Here is a 22256-nt window from a genome sequence, read left to right as displayed (position 1 = left end):
TTTTCAGCCCCTGAAAAGCACATTTTGGCCATAAAAACTGAATATGTCCCCTGCAACCAAACGAACTGTCAGAGACACAAATCTACAATGGACATAGTGTAAAATGGTCCAATTATAGTAAGTTATTCATTTGGCATCATTCGAAGTGATAGAAATTAAGTTTTATTGAAAATTATCATACTCGGCCAAAACATGCTTTTCAGCCTCTGAAAAGCACATTTTGGCCCTAAAAACTGAAAATGTCCCCTGCAACCAAACGAACTGTCGGAGACACAAATCTACAATGGACATAGTGTAAAATGGTCCAATTCAAGTAAGTTATTCATTTGGCATCATTCGAATGGATAGAAATCAAGTTTTAATGAAAATTATCATATTCTGCCAAAACGTGCTTTTCAGCCCCTGAAAAGCACATTTTGGCCATAAAAACTCAATATGTCCCCTGCAACCAAACGAACTGTCAGAGACACAAATCTACAATGGAGATAGTGTAAAATGGTCCAATTCAAGTAAGTTATTCATTTGGCATCATTCGAAGTGATAGAAATCAAGTTTTAATGAAAATTATCATACTCGGCCAAAACATGCTTTTCAGCCCCTGAAAAGCACATTTTGGCCATAAAAACTGAATATGTCCCCTGCAACCAAACGAACTGTCAGAGACACAAATCTACAATGGACATAGTGTAAAATGGTCCAATTCAAGTAAGTTATTCATTTGGCATCATTCGAATGAATAGAAATCAAGTTTTAATGAAAATTATCATACTCGGCCAAAACATGCTTTTCAGCCCCTGAAAAGCACATTTTGGCCATAAAAACTGAATATGTCCCCTGCAACCAAACGAACTGTCAGAGACACAAATCTACAATGGACATAGTGTAAAATGGTCCAATTCAAGTAAGTTATTCATTTGGCATCATTCGAAGTGATAGAAATTAAGTTTTATTGAAAATTATCATACTCGGCCAAAACATGCTTTTCAGCCTCTGAAAAGCACATTTTGGCCATAAAAACTGAAAATGTCCCCTGCAACCAAACGAACTGTCGGAGACACAAATCTACAATGGACATAGTGTAAAATGGTCCAATTCAAGTAAGTTATTCATTTGGCATCATTCGAAGTGATAGAAATTAAGTTTTATTGAAAATTATCATACTCGGCCAAAACATACTTTTCAGCCTCTGAAAAGCACATTTTGGCCATAAAAACTGAAAATGTCCCCTGCAACCAAACGAACTGTCGGAGACACAAATCTACAATGGACATAGTGTAAAATGGTCCAATTCAAGTAAGTTATTCATTTGGCATCATTCGAAGTGATAGAAATCAAGTTTTAATGAAAATTATCATACTCGGCCAAAACGTGCTTTTCAGCCCCTAAAAAGCACATTTTGGCCATAAAAACTGAAAATGTCCCCTGCAACCAAACGAACTGTCGGAGACACAAATCTACAATGAACATAGTGTAAAATGGTCCAATTCAAGTAAGTTATTCATTTGGCATCATTCGAAGTGATAGAAATCAAGTTTTAATGAAAATTATCATACTCGGCCAAAACATGCTTTTCAGCCCCTGAAAAGCACATTTTGGCCTTAAAAACTGAATATGTCCCCTGCAACAAAACAAACTGTCAGAGACACAAATCTACAATGGACATAGTGTAAAATGGTCCAATTCAAGTAAGTTATTCATTTGGCATCATTCGAAGTGATAGAAATCAAGTTTTAATGAAAATTATCATACTCGGCCAAAACATGCTTTTCAGCCACTGAAAAGCACATTTTGGCCATAAAAACTGAATATGTCCCCTGCAACCAAACGAACTGTCAGAGACACAAATCTACAATGGACATAGTGTAAAATGGTCCAATTCAAGTAAGTTATTCATTTGGCATCATTCAAATGGATATAAATCAAGTTTTAATGAAAATTATCATACTCGGCCAAAACATGCTTTTCAGCCCCTGAAAAGCACATTTTGGCCTTAAAAACTGAATATGTCCCCTGCAACCAAACGAACTGTCAGAGACACAAATCTACAATGGACATAGTGTAAAATGGTCCAAGTCAAGTAAATTATTCATTTGGCATCATTCGAAGTGATAGAAATCAAGTTTTAATGAAAATTATCATACTCGGCCAAAACATGCTTTTCAGCCCCTGAAAAGCACATTTTGGCCATAAAAACTGAATATGTCCCCTGCAACCAAACGAACTGTCAGAGACACAAATCTACAATGGACATAGTGTAAAATGGTCCAATTATAGTAAGTTATTCATTTGGCATCATTCGAAGTGATAGAAATTAAGTTTTATTGAAAATTATCATACTCGGCCAAAACATGCTTTTCAGCCTCTGAAAAGCACATTTTGGCCCTAAAAACTGAAAATGTCCCCTGCAACCAAACGAACTGTCGGAGACACAAATCTACAATGGACATAGTGTAAAATGGTCCAATTCAAGTAAGTTATTCATTTGGCATCATTCGAATGGATAGAAATCAAGTTTTAATGAAAATTATCATATTCTGCCAAAACGTGCTTTTCAGCCCCTGAAAAGCACATTTTGGCCATAAAAACTCAATATGTCCCCTGCAACCAAACGAACTGTCAGAGACACAAATCTACAATGGAGATAGTGTAAAATGGTCCAATTCAAGTAAGTTATTCATTTGGCATCATTCGAAGTGATAGAAATCAAGTTTTAATGAAAATTATCATACTCGGCCAAAACATGCTTTTCAGCCCCTGAAAAGCACATTTTGGCCATAAAAACTGAATATGTCCCCTGCAACCAAACGAACTGTCAGAGACACAAATCTACAATGGACATAGTGTAAAATGGTCCAATTCAAGTAAGTTATTCATTTGGCATCATTCGAATGAATAGAAATCAAGTTTTAATGAAAATTATCATACTCGGCCAAAACATGCTTTTCAGCCCCTGAAAAGCACATTTTGGCCATAAAAACTGAATATGTCCCCTGCAACCAAACGAACTGTCAGAGACACAAATCTACAATGGACATAGTGTAAAATGGTCCAATTCAAGTAAGTTATTCATTTGGCATCATTCGAAGTGATAGAAATTAAGTTTTATTGAAAATTATCATACTCGGCCAAAACATGCTTTTCAGCCTCTGAAAAGCACATTTTGGCCATAAAAACTGAAAATGTCCCCTGCAACCAAACGAACTGTCGGAGACACAAATCTACAATGGACATAGTGTAAAATGGTCCAATTCAAGTAAGTTATTCATTTGGCATCATTCGAAGTGATAGAAATTAAGTTTTATTGAAAATTATCATACTCGGCCAAAACATACTTTTCAGCCTCTGAAAAGCACATTTTGGCCATAAAAACTGAAAATGTCCCCTGCAACCAAACGAACTGTCGGAGACACAAATCTACAATGGACATAGTGTAAAATGGTCCAATTCAAGTAAGTTATTCATTTGGCATCATTCGAAGTGATAGAAATCAAGTTTTAATGAAAATTATCATACTCGGCCAAAACGTGCTTTTCAGCCCCTAAAAAGCACATTTTGGCCATAAAAACTGAAAATGTCCCCTGCAACCAAACGAACTGTCGGAGACACAAATCTACAATGAACATAGTGTAAAATGGTCCAATTCAAGTAAGTTATTCATTTGGCATCATTCGAAGTGATAGAAATCAAGTTTTAATGAAAATTATCATACTCGGCCAAAACATGCTTTTCAGCCCCTGAAAAGCACATTTTGGCCTTAAAAACTGAATATGTCCCCTGCAACAAAACAAACTGTCAGAGACACAAATCTACAATGGACATAGTGTAAAATGGTCCAATTCAAGTAAGTTATTCATTTGGCATCATTCGAAGTGATAGAAATCAAGTTTTAATGAAAATTATCATACTCGGCCAAAACATGCTTTTCAGCCACTGAAAAGCACATTTTGGCCATAAAAACTGAAAATGTCCCCTGCAACCAAACGAACTGTCAGAGACACAAATCTACAATGGACATAGTGTAAAATGGTCCAATTCAAGTTAGTTATTCATTTGGCATCATTCGAAGTGATAGAAATCAAGTTTTAATGAAAATTATCATACTCGGCCAAAACATGCTTTTCAGCCCCTGAAAAGCACATTTTGGCCATAAAAACTCAATATGTCCCCTGCAACCAAACGAACTGTCAGAGACACAAATCTACAATGGACATAGTGTAAAATGGTCCAATTCAAGTAAGTTATTCATTTGGCATCATTCGAATGGATAGAAATCAAGTTTTAATGAAAATTATCATACTCGGCCAAAACATGCTTTTCAGCCCCTGAAAAGCACATTTTGGCCTTAAAAACTGAATATGTCCCCTGCAACCAAACGAACTGTCAGAGACACAAATCTACAATGGACATAGTGTAAAATGGTCCAATTCAAGTAAATTATTCATTTGGCATCATTCGAAGTGATAGAAATCAAGTTTTAATGAAAATTATCATACTCGGCCAAAACATGCTTTTCAGCCTCTGAAAAGCACATTTTGGCCATAAACACTGAAAATGTCCCCTGCAACCAAACGAACTGTCGGAGACACAAATCTACAATGGACATAGTGTAAAATGGTCCAATTCAAGTAAGTTATTCATTTGGCATCATTCGAAGTGATAGAAATCAAGTTTTAATGAAAATTATCATATTCGGCCAAAACATGCTTTTCAGCCCCTGAAAAGCACATTTTGGCCATAAAAACTGAATATGTCCCCTGCAACCAAACGAATTGTCAGAGTCACAAATCTACAATGGACATAGTGTAAAATGGTCCAATTCAAGTAAGTTATTCATTTGGCATCATTCCAAGTTATAGAAATTAAGTTTTGATGAAAATTATCAGACTCTGCCAAAACATGCTTTTCAGCCCCTGAAAAGCACATTTTGGCCATAAAAACTGAATATGTCCCCTGCAACCAAACAAACTGTCAGAGACACAAATCTACAATGGACATAGTGTAAAATGGTCCAATTCAAGTAAGTTATTCATTTGGCATCATTCCAAGTTATAGAAATTAAGTTTTGATGAAAATTATCATACTCGGCCAAAACATGCTTTTCAGCCTCTGAAAAGCACATTTTGGCCATAAAAACTCAATATGTCCCCTGCAACCAAACGAACTGTCAGAGACACAAATCTACAATGGACATAGTGTAAAATGGTCCAATTCAAGTAAGTTATTCATTTGGCACCATTCGAAGTGATAGAAATCAAGTTTTAATGAAAATTATCATACTCGGCCAAAACATGCTTTTCAGCCTCTGAAAAGCCCATTTTGGCCATAAAAACTGAAAATGTCCCCTGCAACCAAACGAACTGTCGGAGACACAAATCTACAATGGACATAGTGTAAAATGGTCCAATTCAAGTAAGTTATTCATTTGGCATCATTCGAAGTGATAGAAATCAAGTTTTAATGAAAATTATCATACTCGGCCAAAACATGCTTTTCAGCCCCTGAAAAGCACATTTTGGCCTTAAAAACTGAATATGTCCCCTGCAACCAAACAAACTGTCAGAGACACAAATCTACAATGGACATAGTGTAAAATGGTCCAATTCAAGTAAGTTATTCATTTGGCATCATTCGAAGTGATAGAAATTTAGTTTTAATGAAAATTATCATATTCGGCCAAAACATGCTTTTCAGCCCCTGAAAAGCACAGTTTGGCCATAAAAACTGAATATGTCCCCTGCAACCAAACGAACTGTCAGAGACACAAATCTACAATGGACATAGAGTAAAATGGTCCAATTCAAGTAAGTTATTCATTTGGCATCATTCGAAGTGATAGAAATTAAGTTTTATTGAAAATTATCATACTCGGCCAAAACATGCTTTTCATCCCCTGAAAAGCACATTTTGGCCATAAAAAATGAATATGTCCCCTGCAACCAAACGAACTGTCAGAGACACAAATCTACAATGGACATAGTGTAAAATTGTCCAATTCAAGTAAGTTATTCATTTGGCATCATTCGAATGAATAGAAATCAAGTTTTAATGAAAATTATCATACTCGGCCAAAACATGCTTTTCAGCCCCTGAAAAGCACATTTTGGCCATAAAAACTGAAAATGTCCCCTGCAACCAAACGAACTGTCGGAGACACAAATCTACAATGGACATAGTGTAAAATGGTCCAATTCAAGTAAGTTATTCATTTGGCATCATTCGAAGTGATAGAAATTAAGTTTTATTGAAAATTATCATACTCGGCCAAAACATGCTTTTCATCCCCTGAAAAGCACATTTTGGCCATAAAAAATGAATATGTCCCCTGCAACCAAACGAACTGTCAGAGACACAAATCTACAATGGACATAGTGTAAAATGGTCCAATTCAAGTAAGTTATTCATTTGGCATCATTCGAATGAATAGAAATCAAGTTTTAATGAAAATTATCATACTCGGCCAAAACATGCTTTTCAGCCCCTGAAAAGCACATTTTGGCCATAAAAACTGAAAATGTCCCCTGCAACCAAACGAACTGTCGGAGACACAAATCTACAATGGACATAGTGTAAAATGGTCCAATTCAAGTAAGTTATTCATTTGGCATCATTCGAAGTGATAGAAATTAAGTTTTATTGAAAATTATCATACTCGGCCAAAACATGCTTTTCAGCCTCTGAAAAGCACATTTTGGCCATAAAAACTGAAAATGTCCCCTGCAACCAAACGAACTGTCAGAGACACAAATCTACAATGGACATAGTGTAAAATGGTCCAATTCAAGTAAGTTATTCATTTGGCATCATTCGAAGTGATAGAAATCAAGTTTTAATGAAAATTATCATACTCGGCCAAAACGTGCTTTTCAGCCCCTAAAAAGCACATTTTGGCCATAAAAACTGAAAATGTCCCCTGCAACCAAACGAACTGTCGGAGACACAAATCTACAATGAACATAGTGTAAAATGGTCCAATTCAAGTAAGTTATTCATTTGGCATCATTCGAAGTGATAGAAATCAAGTTTTAATGAAAATTATCATACTCGGCCAAAACATGCTTTTCAGCCCCTGAAAAGCACATTTTGGCCTTAAAAACTGAATAGGTCCCCTGCAACAAAACAAACTGTCAGAGACACAAATCTACAATGGACATAGTGTAAAATGGTCCAATTCAAGTAAGTTATTCATTTGGCATCATTCGAAGTGATAGAAATCAAGTTTTAATGAAAATTATCATACTCGGCCAAAACGTGCTTTTCAGCCCCTAAAAAGCACATTTTGGCCATAAAAACTGAAAATGTCCCCTGCAACCAAACGAACTGTCAGAGACACAAATCTACAATGGACATAGTGTAAAATGGTCCAATTCAAGTAAATTATTCATTTGGCATCATTCGAAGTGATAGAAATCAAGTTTTAATGAAAATTATCATACTCGGCCAAAACATGCTTTTCAGCCTCTGAAAAGCACATTTTGGCCATAAAAACTGAAAATGTCCCCTGCAACCAAACGAACTGTCGGAGACACAAATCTACAATGGACATAGTGTAAAATGGTCCAATTCAAGTTAGTTATTCATTTGGCTTCATTCGAAGTGATAGAAATCAAGTTTTAATGAAAATTATCATACTCGGCCAAAACATGCTTTTCAGCCCCTGAAAAGCACATTTTGGCCATAAAAACTCAATATGTCCCCTGCAACCAAACGAACTGTCAGAGACACAAATCTACAATGGACATAGTGTAAAATGGTCCAATTCAAGTAAGTTATTCATTTGGCATCATTCGAATGGATAGAAATCAAGTTTTAATGAAAATTATCATACTCGGCCAAAACATGCTTTTCAGCCCCTGAAAAGCACATTTTGGCCTTAAAAACTGAATATGTCCCCTGCAACCAAACGAACTGTCAGAGACACAAATCTACAATGGACATAGTGTAAAATGGTCCAATTCAAGTAAATTATTCATTTGGCATCATTCGAAGTGATAGAAATCAAGTTTTAATGAAAATTATCATACTCGGCCAAAACATGCTTTTCAGCCTCTGAAAAGCACATTTTGGCCATAAACACTGAAAATGTCCCCTGCAACCAAACGAACTGTCGGAGACACAAATCTACAATGGACATAGTGTAAAATGGTCCAATTCAAGTAAGTTATTCATTTGGCATCATTCGAAGTGATAGAAATCAAGTTTTAATGAAAATTATCATATTCGGCCAAAACATGCTTTTCAGCCCCTGAAAAGCACATTTTGGCCATAAAAACTGAATATGTCCCCTGCAACCAAACAAACTGTCAGAGACACAAATCTACAATGGACATAGTGTAAAATGGTCCAATTCAAGTAAGTTATTCATTTGGCATCATTCGAAGTTATAGAAATTAAGTTTTGATGAAAATTATCATACTCGGCCAAAACATGCTTTTCAGCCCCTGAAAAGCACATTTTGGCCTTAAAAACTGAATATGTCCCCTGCAACCAAACGAACTGTCAGAGACACAAATCTACAATGGACATAGTGTAAAATGGTCCAATTCAAGTAAGTTATTCATTTGGCATCATTCGAAGTGATAGAAATTTAGTTTTAATGAAAATTATCATATTCGGCCAAAACATGCTTTTCAGCCCCTGAAAAGCACATTTTGGCCATAAAAACTCAATATGTCCCCTGCAACCAAACGAACTGTCAGAGACACAAATCTACAATGGACATAGTGTAAAATGGTCCAATTCAAGTAAGTTATTCATTTGGCACCATTCGAAGTGATAGAAATCAAGTTTTAATGAAAATTATCATACTCGGCCAAAACATGCTTTTCAGCCTCTGAAAAGCCCATTTTGGCCATAAAAACTGAAAATGTCCCCTGCAACCAAACGAACTGTCGGAGACACAAATCTACAATGGACATAGTGTAAAATGGTCCAATTCAAGTAAGTTATTCATTTGGCATCATTCGAAGTGATAGAAATCAAGTTTTAATGAAAATTATCATACTCGGCCAAAACATGCTTTTCAGCCCCTGAAAAGCACATTTTGGCCTTAAAAACTGAATATGTCCCCTGCAACCAAACGAACTGTCAGAGACACAAATCTACAATGGACATAGTGTAAAATGGTCCAATTCAAGTAAGTTATTCATTTGGCATCATTCGAAGTGATAGAAATTTAGTTTTAATGAAAATTATCATATTCGGCCAAAACATGCTTTTCAGCCCCTGAAAAGCACAGTTTGGCCATAAAAACTGAATATGTCCCCTGCAACCAAACGAACTGTCAGAGACACAAATCTACAATGGACATAGAGTAAAATGGTCCAATTCAAGTAAGTTATTCATTTGGCATCATTCGAAGTGATAGAAATTAAGTTTTATTGAAAATTATCATACTCGGCCAAAACATGCTTTTCATCCCCTGAAAAGCACATTTTGGCCATAAAAAATGAATATGTCCCCTGCAACCAAACGAACTGTCAGAGACACAAATCTACAATGGACATAGTGTAAAATGGTCCAATTCAAGTAAGTTATTCATTTGGCATCATTCGAATGAATAGAAATCAAGTTTTAATGAAAATTATCATACTCGGCCAAAACATGCTTTTCAGCCCCTGAAAAGCACATTTTGGCCATAAAAACTGAAAATGTCCCCTGCAACCAAACGAACTGTCGGAGACACAAATCTACAATGGACATAGTGTAAAATGGTCCAATTCAAGTAAGTTATTCATTTGGCATCATTCGAAGTGATAGAAATTAAGTTTTATTGAAAATTATCATACTCGGCCAAAACATGCTTTTCATCCCCTGAAAAGCACATTTTGGCCATAAAAAATGAATATGTCCCCTGCAACCAAACGAACTGTCAGAGACACAAATCTACAATGGACATAGTGTAAAATGGTCCAATTCAAGTAAGTTATTCATTTGGCATCATTCGAAGTGATAGAAATTAAGTTTTATTGAAAATTATCATACTCGGCCAAAACATGCTTTTCAGCCTCTGAAAAGCACATTTTGGCCATAAAAACTGAAAATGTCCCCTGCAACCAAACGAACTGTCAGAGACACAAATGTACAATGGACATAGTGTAAAATGGTCCAATTCAAGTAAGTTATTCATTTGGCATCATTCGAAGTGATAGAAATCAAGTTTTAATGAAAATTATCATACTCGGCCAAAACGTGCTTTTCAGCCCCTAAAAAGCACATTTTGGCCATAAAAACTGAAAATGTCCCCTGCAACCAAACGAACTGTCGGAGACACAAATCTACAATGAACATAGTGTAAAATGGTCCAATTCAAGTAAGTTATTCATTTGGCATCATTCGAAGTGATAGAAATCAAGTTTTAATGAAAATTATCATACTCGGCCAAAACATGCTTTTCAGCCCCTGAAAAGCACATTTTGGCCTTAAAAACTGAATAGGTCCCCTGCAACAAAACAAACTGTCAGAGACACAAATCTACAATGGACATAGTGTAAAATGGTCCAATTCAAGTAAGTTATTCATTTGGCATCATTCGAAGTGATAGAAATCAAGTTTTAATGAAAATTATCATACTCGGCCAAAACATGCTTTTCAGCCTCTGAAAAGCACATTTTGGCCATAAAAACTGAAAATGTCCCCTGCAACCAAACGAACTGTCGGAGACACAAATCTACAATGGACATAGTGTAAAATGGTCCAATTCAAGTAAGTTATTCATTTGGCATCATTCGAAGTGATAGAAATCAAGTTTTAATGAAAATTATCATACTCGGCCAAAACATGCTTTTCAGCCCATGAAAAGCACATTTTGGCCATAAAAACTGAATATGTCCCCTGCAACCAAACGAACTGTCAGAGACACAAATCTACAATGGACATAGTGTAAAATGGTCCAATTCAAGTAAGTTATTCATTTGGCATCATTCAAATGGATATAAATCAAGTTTTAATGAAAATTATCATCCTCGGCCAAAACATGCTTTTCAGCCCCTGAAAAGCACATTTTGGCCTTAAAAACTGAATATGTCCCCTGCAACCAAACGAACTGTCAGAGACACAAATCTACAATGGACATAGTGTAAAATGGTCCAAGTCAAGTAAATTATTCATTTGGCATCATTCGAAGTGATAGAAATCAAGTTTTAATGAAAATTATCATACTCGGCCAAAACATGCTTTTCAGCCCCTGAAAAGCACATTTTGGCCATAAAAACTGAATATGTCCCCTGCAACCAAACGAACTGTCAGAGACACAAATCTACAATGGACATAGTGTAAAATGGTCCAATTATAGTAAGTTATTCATTTGGCATCATTCGAAGTGATAGAAATTAAGTTTTATTGAAAATTATCATACTCGGCCAAAACATGCTTTTCAGCCTCTGAAAAGCACATTTTGGCCATAAAAACTGAAAATGTCCCCTGCAACCAAACGAACTGTCGGAGACACAAATCTACAATGGACATAGTGTAAAATGGTCCAATTCAAGTAAGTTATTCATTTGGCATCATTCGAATGGATAGAAATCAAGTTTTAATGAAAATTATCATATTCTGCCAAAACGTGCTTTTCAGCCCCTGAAAAGCACATTTTGGCCATAAAAACTCAATATGTCCCCTGCAACCAAATGAACTGTCAGAGACACAAATCTACAATGGAGATAGTGTAAAATGGTCCAATTCAAGTAAGTTATTCATTTGGCATCATTCGAAGTGATAGAAATCAAGTTTTAATGAAAATTATCATACTCGGCCAAAACATGCTTTTTAGCCCCTGAAAAGCACATTTTGGCCATAAAAACTGAATATGTCCCCTGCAACCAAACGAACTGTCAGAGACACAAATCTACAATGGACATAGTGTAAAATGGTCCAATTCAAGTAAGTTATTCATTTGGCATCATTCGAAGTGATAGAAATTAAGTTTTATTGAAAATTATCATACTCGGCCAAAACATGCTTTTCAGCCTCTGAAAAGCACATTTTGGCCATAAAAACTGAAAATGTCCCCTGCAACCAAACGAACTGTCGGAGACACAAATCTACAATGGACATAGTGTAAAATGGTCCAATTCAAGTAAGTTATTCATTTGGCATCATTCGAAGTGATAGAAATTAAGTTTTATTGAAAATTATCATACTCGGCCAAAACATGCTTTTCAGCCTCTGAAAAGCACATTTTGGCCATAAAAACTGAAAATGTCCCCTGCAACCAAACGAACTGTCGGAGACACAAATCTACAATGGACATAGTGTAAAATGGTCCAATTCAAGTAAGTTATTCATTTGGCATCATTCGAAGTGATAGAAATCAAGTTTTAATGAAAATTATCATACTCGGCCAAAACATGCTTTTCAGCCCATGAAAAGCACATTTTGGCCATAAAAACTGAATATGTCCCCTGCAACCAAACGAACTGTCGGAGACACAAATCTACAATGGACATAGTGTAAAATGGTCCAATTCAAGTAAGTTATTCATTTGGCATCATTCGAAGTGATAGAAATCAAGTTTTAATGAAAATTATCATACTCGGCCAAAACATGCTTTTCAGCCCATGAAAAGCACATTTTGGCCATAAAAACTGAATATGTCCCCTGCAACCAAACGAACTGTCAGAGACACAAATCTACAATGGACATAGTGTAAAATGGTCCAATTCAAGTAAGTTATTCATTTGGCATCATTCAAATGGATATAAATCAAGTTTTAATGAAAATTATCATCCTCGGCCAAAACATGCTTTTCAGCCCCTGAAAAGCACATTTTGGCCTTAAAAACTGAATATGTCCCCTGCAACCAAACGAACTGTCAGAGACACAAATCTACAATGGACATAGTGTAAAATGGTCCAAGTCAAGTAAATTATTCATTTGGCATCATTCGAAGTGATAGAAATCAAGTTTTAATGAAAATTATCATACTCGGCCAAAACATGCTTTTCAGCCCCTGAAAAGCACATTTTGGCCATAAAAACTGAATATGTCCCCTGCAACCAAACGAACTGTCAGAGACACAAATCTACAATGGACATAGTGTAAAATGGTCCAATTATAGTAAGTTATTCATTTGGCATCATTCGAAGTGATAGAAATTAAGTTTTATTGAAAATTATCATACTCGGCCAAAACATGCTTTTCAGCCTCTGAAAAGCACATTTTGGCCATAAAAACTGAAAATGTCCCCTGCAACCAAACGAACTGTCGGAGACACAAATCTACAATGGACATAGTGTAAAATGGTCCAATTCAAGTAAGTTATTCATTTGGCATCATTCGAATGGATAGAAATCAAGTTTTAATGAAAATTATCATATTCTGCCAAAACGTGCTTTTCAGCCCCTGAAAAGCACATTTTGGCCATAAAAACTCAATATGTCCCCTGCAACCAAATGAACTGTCAGAGACACAAATCTACAATGGAGATAGTGTAAAATGGTCCAATTCAAGTAAGTTATTCATTTGGCATCATTCGAAGTGATAGAAATCAAGTTTTAATGAAAATTATCATACTCGGCCAAAACATGCTTTTTAGCCCCTGAAAAGCACATTTTGGCCATAAAAACTGAATATGTCCCCTGCAACCAAACGAACTGTCAGAGACACAAATCTACAATGGACATAGTGTAAAATGGTCCAATTCAAGTAAGTTATTCATTTGGCATCATTCGAAGTGATAGAAATTAAGTTTTATTGAAAATTATCATACTCGGCCAAAACATGCTTTTCAGCCTCTGAAAAGCACATTTTGGCCATAAAAACTGAAAATGTCCCCTGCAACCAAACGAACTGTCGGAGACACAAATCTACAATGGACATAGTGTAAAATGGTCCAATTCAAGTAAGTTATTCATTTGGCATCATTCGAAGTGATAGAAATTAAGTTTTATTGAAAATTATCATACTCGGCCAAAACATGCTTTTCAGCCTCTGAAAAGCACATTTTGGCCATAAAAACTGAAAATGTCCCCTGCAACCAAACGAACTGTCGGAGACACAAATCTACAATGGACATAGTGTAAAATGGTCCAATTCAAGTAAGTTATTCATTTGGCATCATTCGAAGTGATAGAAATCAAGTTTTAATGAAAATTATCATACTCGGCCAAAACATGCTTTTCAGCCCATGAAAAGCACATTTTGGCCATAAAAACTGAATATGTCCCCTGCAACCAAACGAACTGTCAGAGACACAAATCTACAATGGACATAGTGTAAAATGGTCCAATTCAAGTAAGTTATTCATTTGGCATCATTCGAAGTGATAGAAATTAAGTTTTATTGAAAATTATCATACTCGGCCAAAACATGCTTTTCAGCCTCTGAAAAGCACATTTTGGCCATAAAAACTGAAAATGTCCCCTGCAACCAAACGAACTGTCGGAGACACAAATCTACAATGGACATAGTGTAAAATGGTCCAATTCAAGTAAGTTATTCATTTGGCATCATTCGAAGTGATAGAAATTAAGTTTTATTGAAAATTATCATACTCGGCCAAAACATGCTTTTCAGCCTCTGAAAAGCACATTTTGGCCATAAAAACTGAAAATGTCCCCTGCAACCAAACGAACTGTCGGAGACACAAATCTACAATGGACATAGTGTAAAATGGTCCAATTCAAGTAAGTTATTCATTTGGCATCATTCGAAGTGATAGAAATTAAGTTTTATTGAAAATTATCATACTCGGCCAAAACATGCTTTTCAGCCTCTGAAAAGCACATTTTGGCCATAAAAACTGAAAATGTCCCCTGCAACCAAACGAACTGTCGGAGACACAAATCTACAATGGACATAGTGTAAAATGGTCCAATTCAAGTAAGTTATTCATTTGGCATCATTCGAAGTGATAGAAATCAAGTTTTAATGAAAATTATCATACTCGGCCAAAACATGCTTTTCAGCCCCTGAAAAGCACATTTTGGCCATAAAAACTGAATATGTCCCCTGCAACCAAACGAACTGTCAGAGACACAAATCTACAATGGACATAGTGTAAAATGGTCCAATTCAAGTAAGTTATTCATTTGGCATCATTCGAATGGATAGAAATCAAGTTTTAATGAAAATTATCATACTCGGCCAAAACATGCTTTTCAGCCTCTGAAAAGCACATTTTGGCCATAAAAACTGAAAATGTCCCCTGCAACCAAACGAACTGTCGGAGACACAAATCTACAATGGACATAGTGTAAAATGGTCCAATTCAAGTAAGTTATTCATTTGGCATCATTCGAAGTGATAGAAATCAAGTTTTAATGAAAATTATCATACTCGGCCAAAACATGCTTTTCAGCCCATGAAAAGCACATTTTGGCCATAAAAACTGAATATGTCCCCTGCAACCAAACGAACTGTCAGAGACACAAATCTACAATGGACATAGTGTAAAATGGTCCAATTCAAGTAAGTTATTCATTTGGCATCATTCAAATGGATATAAATCAAGTTTTAATGAAAATTATCATACTCGGCCAAAACATGCTTTTCAGCCCCTGAAAAGCACATTTTGGCCTTAAAAACTGAATATGTCCCCTGCAACCAAACGAACTGTCAGAGACACAAATCTACAATGGACATAGTGTAAAATGGTCCAAGTCAAGTAAATTATTCATTTGGCATCATTCGAAGTGATAGAAATCAAGTTTTAATGAAAATTATCATACTCGGCCAAAACATGCTTTTCAGCCCCTGAAAAGCACATTTTGGCCATAAAAACTGAATATGTCCCCTGCAACCAAACGAACTGTCAGAGACACAAATCTACAATGGACATAGTGTAAAATGGTCCAATTATAGTAAGTTATTCATTTGGCATCATTCGAAGTGATAGAAATTAAGTTTTATTGAAAATTATCATACTCGGCCAAAACATGCTTTTCAGCCTCTGAAAAGCACATTTTGGCCATAAAAACTGAAAATGTCCCCTGCAACCAAACGAACTGTCGGAGACACAAATCTACAATGGACATAGTGTAAAATGGTCCAATTCAAGTAAGTTATTCATTTGGCATCATTCGAATGGATAGAAATCAAGTTTTAATGAAAATTATCATATTCTGCCAAAACGTGCTTTTCAGCCCCTGAAAAGCACATTTTGGCCATAAAAACTCAATATGTCCCCTGCAACCAAATGAACTGTCAGAGACACAAATCTACAATGGAGATAGTGTAAAATGGTCCAATTCAAGTAAGTTATTCATTTGGCATCATTCGAAGTGATAGAAATCAAGTTTTAATGAAAATTATCATACTCGGCCAAAACATGCTTTTTAGCCCCTGAAAAGCACATTTTGGCCATAAAAACTGAATATGTCCCCTGCAACCAAACGAACTGTCAGAGACACAAATCTACAATGGACATAGTGTAAAATGGTCCAATTCAAGTAAGTTATTCATTTGGCATCATTCGAAGTGATAGAAATTAAGTTTTATTGAAAATTATCATACTCGGCCAAAACATGCTTTTCAGCCTCTGAAAAGCACATTTTGGCCATAAAAACTGAAAATGTCCCCTGCAACCAAACGAACTGTCGGAGACACAAATCTACAATGGACATAGTGTAAAATGGTCCAATTCAAGTAAGTTATTCATTTGGCATCATTCGAATGGATAGAAATCAAGTTTTAATGAAAATTATCATATTCTGCCAAAACGTGCTTTTCAGCCCCTGAAAAGCACATTTTGGCCATAAAAACTCAATATGTCCCCTGCAACCAAATGAACTGTCAGAGACACAAATCTACAATGGAGATAGTGTAAAATGGTCCAATTCAAGTAAGTTATTCATTTGGCATCATTCGAAGTGATAGAAATCAAGTTTTAATGAAAATTATCATACTCGGCCAAAACATGCTTTTTAGCCCCTGAAAAGCACATTTTGGCCATAAAAACTGAATATGTCCCCTGCAACCAAACGAACTGTCAGAGACACAAATCTACAATGGACATAGTGTAAAATGGTCCAATTCAAGTAAGTTATTCATTTGGCATCATTCGAAGTGATAGAAATTAAGTTTTATTGAAAATTATCATACTCGGCCAAAACATGCTTTTCAGCCTCTGAAAAGCACATTTTGGCCATAAAAACTGAAAATGTCCCCTGCAACCAAACGAACTGTCGGAGACACAAATCTACAATGGACATAGTGTAAAATGGTCCAATTCAAGTAAGTTATTCATTTGGCATCATTCGAAGTGATAGAAATTAAGTTTTATTGAAAATTATCATACTCGGCCAAAACATGCTTTTCAGCCTCTGAAAAGCACATTTTGGCCATAAAAACTGAAAATGTCCCCTGCAACCAAACGAACTGTCGGAGACACAAATCTACAATGGACATAGTGTAAAATGGTCCAATTCAAGTAAGTTATTCATTTGGCATCATTCGAAGTGATAGAAATCAAGTTTTAATGAAAATTATCATACTCGGCCAAAACATGCTTTTCAGCCCATGAAAAGCACATTTTGGCCATAAAAACTGAATATGTCCCCTGCAACCAAACGAACTGTCAGAGACACAAATCTACAATGGACATAGTGTAAAATGGTCCAATTCAAGTAAGTTATTCATTTGGCATCATTCAAATGGATATAAATCAAGTTTTAATGAAAATTATCATACTCGGCCAAAACATGCTTTTCAGCCCCTGAAAAGCACATTTTGGCCTTAAAAACTGAATATGTCCCCTGCAACCAAACGAACTGTCAGAGACACAAATCTACAATGGACATAGTGTAAAATGGTCCAAGTCAAGTAAATTATTCATTTGGCATCATTCGAAGTGATAGAAATCAAGTTTTAATGAAAATTATCATACTCGGCCAAAACATGCTTTTCAGCCCCTGAAAAGCACATTTTGGCCATAAAAACTGAATATGTCCCCTGCAACCAAACGAACTGTCAGAGACACAAATCTACAATGGACATAGTGTAAAATGGTCCAATTATAGTAAGTTATTCATTTGGCATCATTCGAAGTGATAGAAATTAAGTTTTATTGAAAATTATCATACTCGGCCAAAACATGCTTTTCAGCCTCTGAAAAGCACATTTTGGCCCTAAAAACTGAAAATGTCCCCTGCAACCAAACGAACTGTCGGAGACACAAATCTACAATGGACATAGTGTAAAATGGTCCAATTCAAGTAAGTTATTCATTTGGCATCATTCGAATGGATAGAAATCAAGTTTTAATGAAAATTATCATATTCTGCCAAAACGTGCTTTTCAGCCCCTGAAAAGCACATTTTGGCCATAAAAACTCAATATGTCCCCTGCAACCAAACGAACTGTCAGAGACACAAATCTACAATGGAGATAGTGTAAAATGGTCCAATTCAAGTAAGTTATTCATTTGGCATCATTCGAAGTGATAGAAATCAAGTTTTAATGAAAATTATCATACTCGGCCAAAACATGCTTTTCAGCCCCTGAAAAGCACATTTTGGCCATAAAAACTGAATATGTCCCCTGCAACCAAACGAACTGTCAGAGACACAAATCTACAATGGACATAGTGTAAAATGGTCCAATTCAAGTAAGTTATTCATTTGGCATCATTCGAATGAATAGAAATCAAGTTTTAATGAAAATTATCATACTCGGCCAAAACATGCTTTTCAGCCCCTGAAAAGCACATTTTGGCCATAAAAACTGAATATGTCCCCTGCAACCAAACGAACTGTCAGAGACACAAATCTACAATGGACATAGTGTAAAATGGTCCAATTCAAGTAAGTTATTCATTTGGCATCATTCGAAGTGATAGAAATTAAGTTTTATTGAAAATTATCATACTCGGCCAAAACATGCTTTTCAGCCTCTGAAAAGCACATTTTGGCCATAAAAACTGAAAATGTCCCCTGCAACCAAACGAACTGTCGGAGACACAAATCTACAATGGACATAGTGTAAAATGGTCCAATTCAAGTAAGTTATTCATTTGGCATCATTCGAAGTGATAGAAATTAAGTTTTATTGAAAATTATCATACTCGGCCAAAACATACTTTTCAGCCTCTGAAAAGCACATTTTGGCCATAAAAACTGAAAATGTCCCCTGCAACCAAACGAACTGTCGGAGACACAAATCTACAATGGACATAGTGTAAAATGGTCCAATTCAAGTAAGTTATTCATTTGGCATCATTCGAAGTGATAGAAATCAAGTTTTAATGAAAATTATCATACTCGGCCAAAACGTGCTTTTCAGCCCCTAAAAAGCACATTTTGGCCATAAAAACTGAAAATGTCCCCTGCAACCAAACGAACTGTCGGAGACACAAATCTACAATGAACATAGTGTAAAATGGTCCAATTCAAGTAAGTTATTCATTTGGCATCATTCGAAGTGATAGAAATCAAGTTTTAATGAAAATTATCATACTCGGCCAAAACATGCTTTTCAGCCCCTGAAAAGCACATTTTGGCCTTAAAAACTGAATATGTCCCCTGCAACAAAACAAACTGTCAGAGACACAAATCTACAATGGACATAGTGTAAAATGGTCCAATTCAAGTAAGTTATTCATTTGGCATCATTCGAAGTGATAGAAATCAAGTTTTAATGAAAATTATCATACTCGGCCAAAACATGCTTTTCAGCCACTGAAAAGCACATTTTGGCCATAAAAACTGAATATGTCCCCTGCAACCAAACGAACTGTCAGAGACACAAATCTACAATGGACATAGTGTAAAATGGTCCAATTCAAGTAAGTTATTCATTTGGCATCATTCAAATGGATATAAATCAAGTTTTAATGAAAATTATCATACTCGGCCAAAACATGCTTTTCAGCCCCTGAAAAGCACATTTTGGCCTTAAAAACTGAATATGTCCCCTGCAACCAAACGAACTGTCAGAGACACAAATCTACAATGGACATAGTGTAAAATGGTCCAAGTCAAGTAAATTATTCATTTGGCATCATTCGAAGTGATAGAAATCAAGTTTTAATGAAAATTATCATACTCGGCCAAAACATGCTTTTCAGCCCCTGAAAAGCACATTTTGGCCATAAAAACTGAATATGTCCCCTGCAACCAAACGAACTGTCAGAGACACAAATCTACAATGGACATAGTGTAAAATGGTCCAATTATAGTAAGTTATTCATTTGGCATCATTCGAAGTGATAGAAATTAAGTTTTATTGAAAATTATCATACTCGGCCAAAACATGCTTTTCAGCCTCTGAAAAGCACATTTTGGCCCTAAAAACTGAAAATGTCCCCTGCAACCAAACGAACTGTCGGAGACACAAATCTACAATGGACATAGTGTAAAATGGTCCAATTCAAGTAAGTTATTCATTTGGCATCATTCGAATGGATAGAAATCAAGTTTTAATGAAAATTATCATATTCTGCCAAAACGTGCTTTTCAGCCCCTGAAAAGCACATTTTGGCCATAAAAACTCAATATGTCCCCTGCAACCAAACGAACTGTCAGAGACACAAATCTACAATGGAGATAGTGTAAAATGGTCCAATTCAAGTAAGTTATTCATTTGGCATCATTCGAAGTGATAGAAATCAAGTTTTAATGAAAATTATCATACTCGGCCAAAACATGCTTTTCAGCCCCTGAAAAGCACATTTTGGCCATAAAAACTGAATATGTCCCCTGCAACCAAACGAACTGTCAGAGACACAAATCTACAATGGACATAGTGTAAAATGGTCCAATTCAAGTAAGTTATTCATTTGGCATCATTCGAATGAATAGAAATCAAGTTTTAATGAAAATTATCATACTCGGCCAAAACATGCTTTTCAGCCCCTGAAAAGCACATTTTGGCCATAAAAACTGAATATGTCCCCTGCAACCAAACGAACTGTCAGAGACACAAATCTACAATGGACATAGTGTAAAATGGTCCAATTCAAGTAAGTTATTCATTTGGCATCATTCGAAGTGATAGAAATTAAGTTTTATTGAAAATTATCATACTCGGCCAAAACATGCTTTTCAGCCTCTGAAAAGCACATTTTGGCCATAAAAACTGAAAATGTCCCCTGCAACCAAACGAACTGTCGGAGACACAAATCTACAATGGACATAGTGTAAAATGGTCCAATTCAAGTAAGTTATTCATTTGGCATCATTCGAAGTGATAGAAATTAAGTTTTATTGAAAATTATCATACTCGGCCAAAACATACTTTTCAGCCTCTGAAAAGCACATTTTGGCCATAAAAACTGAAAATGTCCCCTGCAACCAAACGAACTGTCGGAGACACAAATCTACAATGGACATAGTGTAAAATGGTCCAATTCAAGTAAGTTATTCATTTGGCATCATTCGAAGTGATAGAAATCAAGTTTTAATGAAAATTATCATACTCGGCCAAAACGTGCTTTTCAGCCCCTAAAAAGCACATTTTGGCCATAAAAACTGAAAATGTCCCCTGCAACCAAACGAACTGTCGGAGACACAAATCTACAATGAACATAGTGTAAAATGGTCCAATTCAAGTAAGTTATTCATTTGGCATCATTCGAAGTGATAGAAATCAAGTTTTAATGAAAATTATCATACTCGGCCAAAACATGCTTTTCAGCCCCTGAAAAGCACATTTTGGCCTTAAAAACTGAATATGTCCCCTGCAACAAAACAAACTGTCAGAGACACAAATCTACAATGGACATAGTGTAAAATGGTCCAATTCAAGTAAGTTATTCATTTGGCATCATTCGAAGTGATAGAAATCAAGTTTTAATGAAAATTATCATACTCGGCCAAAACATGCTTTTCAGCCACTGAAAAGCACATTTTGGCCATAAAAACTGAAAATGTCCCCTGCAACCAAACGAACTGTCAGAGACACAAATCTACAATGGACATAGTGTAAAATGGTCCAATTCAAGTTAGTTATTCATTTGGCATCATTCGAAGTGATAGAAATCAAGTTTTAATGAAAATTATCATACTCGGCCAAAACATGCTTTTCAGCCCCTGAAAAGCACATTTTGGCCATAAAAACTCAATATGTCCCCTGCAACCAAACGAACTGTCAGAGACACAAATCTACAATGGACATAGTGTAAAATGGTCCAATTCAAGTAAGTTATTCATTTGGCATCATTCGAATGGATAGAAATCAAGTTTTAATGAAAATTATCATACTCGGCCAAAACATGCTTTTCAGCCCCTGAAAAGCACATTTTGGCCTTAAAAACTGAATATGTCCCCTGCAACCAAACGAACTGTCAGAGACACAAATCTACAATGGACATAGTGTAAAATGGT

The sequence above is a fragment of the Stigmatopora argus genome, chromosome 15 (assembly GCF_051989625.1).
Source record: "Stigmatopora argus isolate UIUO_Sarg chromosome 15, RoL_Sarg_1.0, whole genome shotgun sequence".
In the NCBI taxonomy this organism is placed as follows: domain Eukaryota; kingdom Metazoa; phylum Chordata; class Actinopteri; order Syngnathiformes; family Syngnathidae; genus Stigmatopora; species Stigmatopora argus.
The sequence above is the reverse complement of the archived record's forward strand: the minus strand, read 5'-3'. Positions refer to the sequence as shown.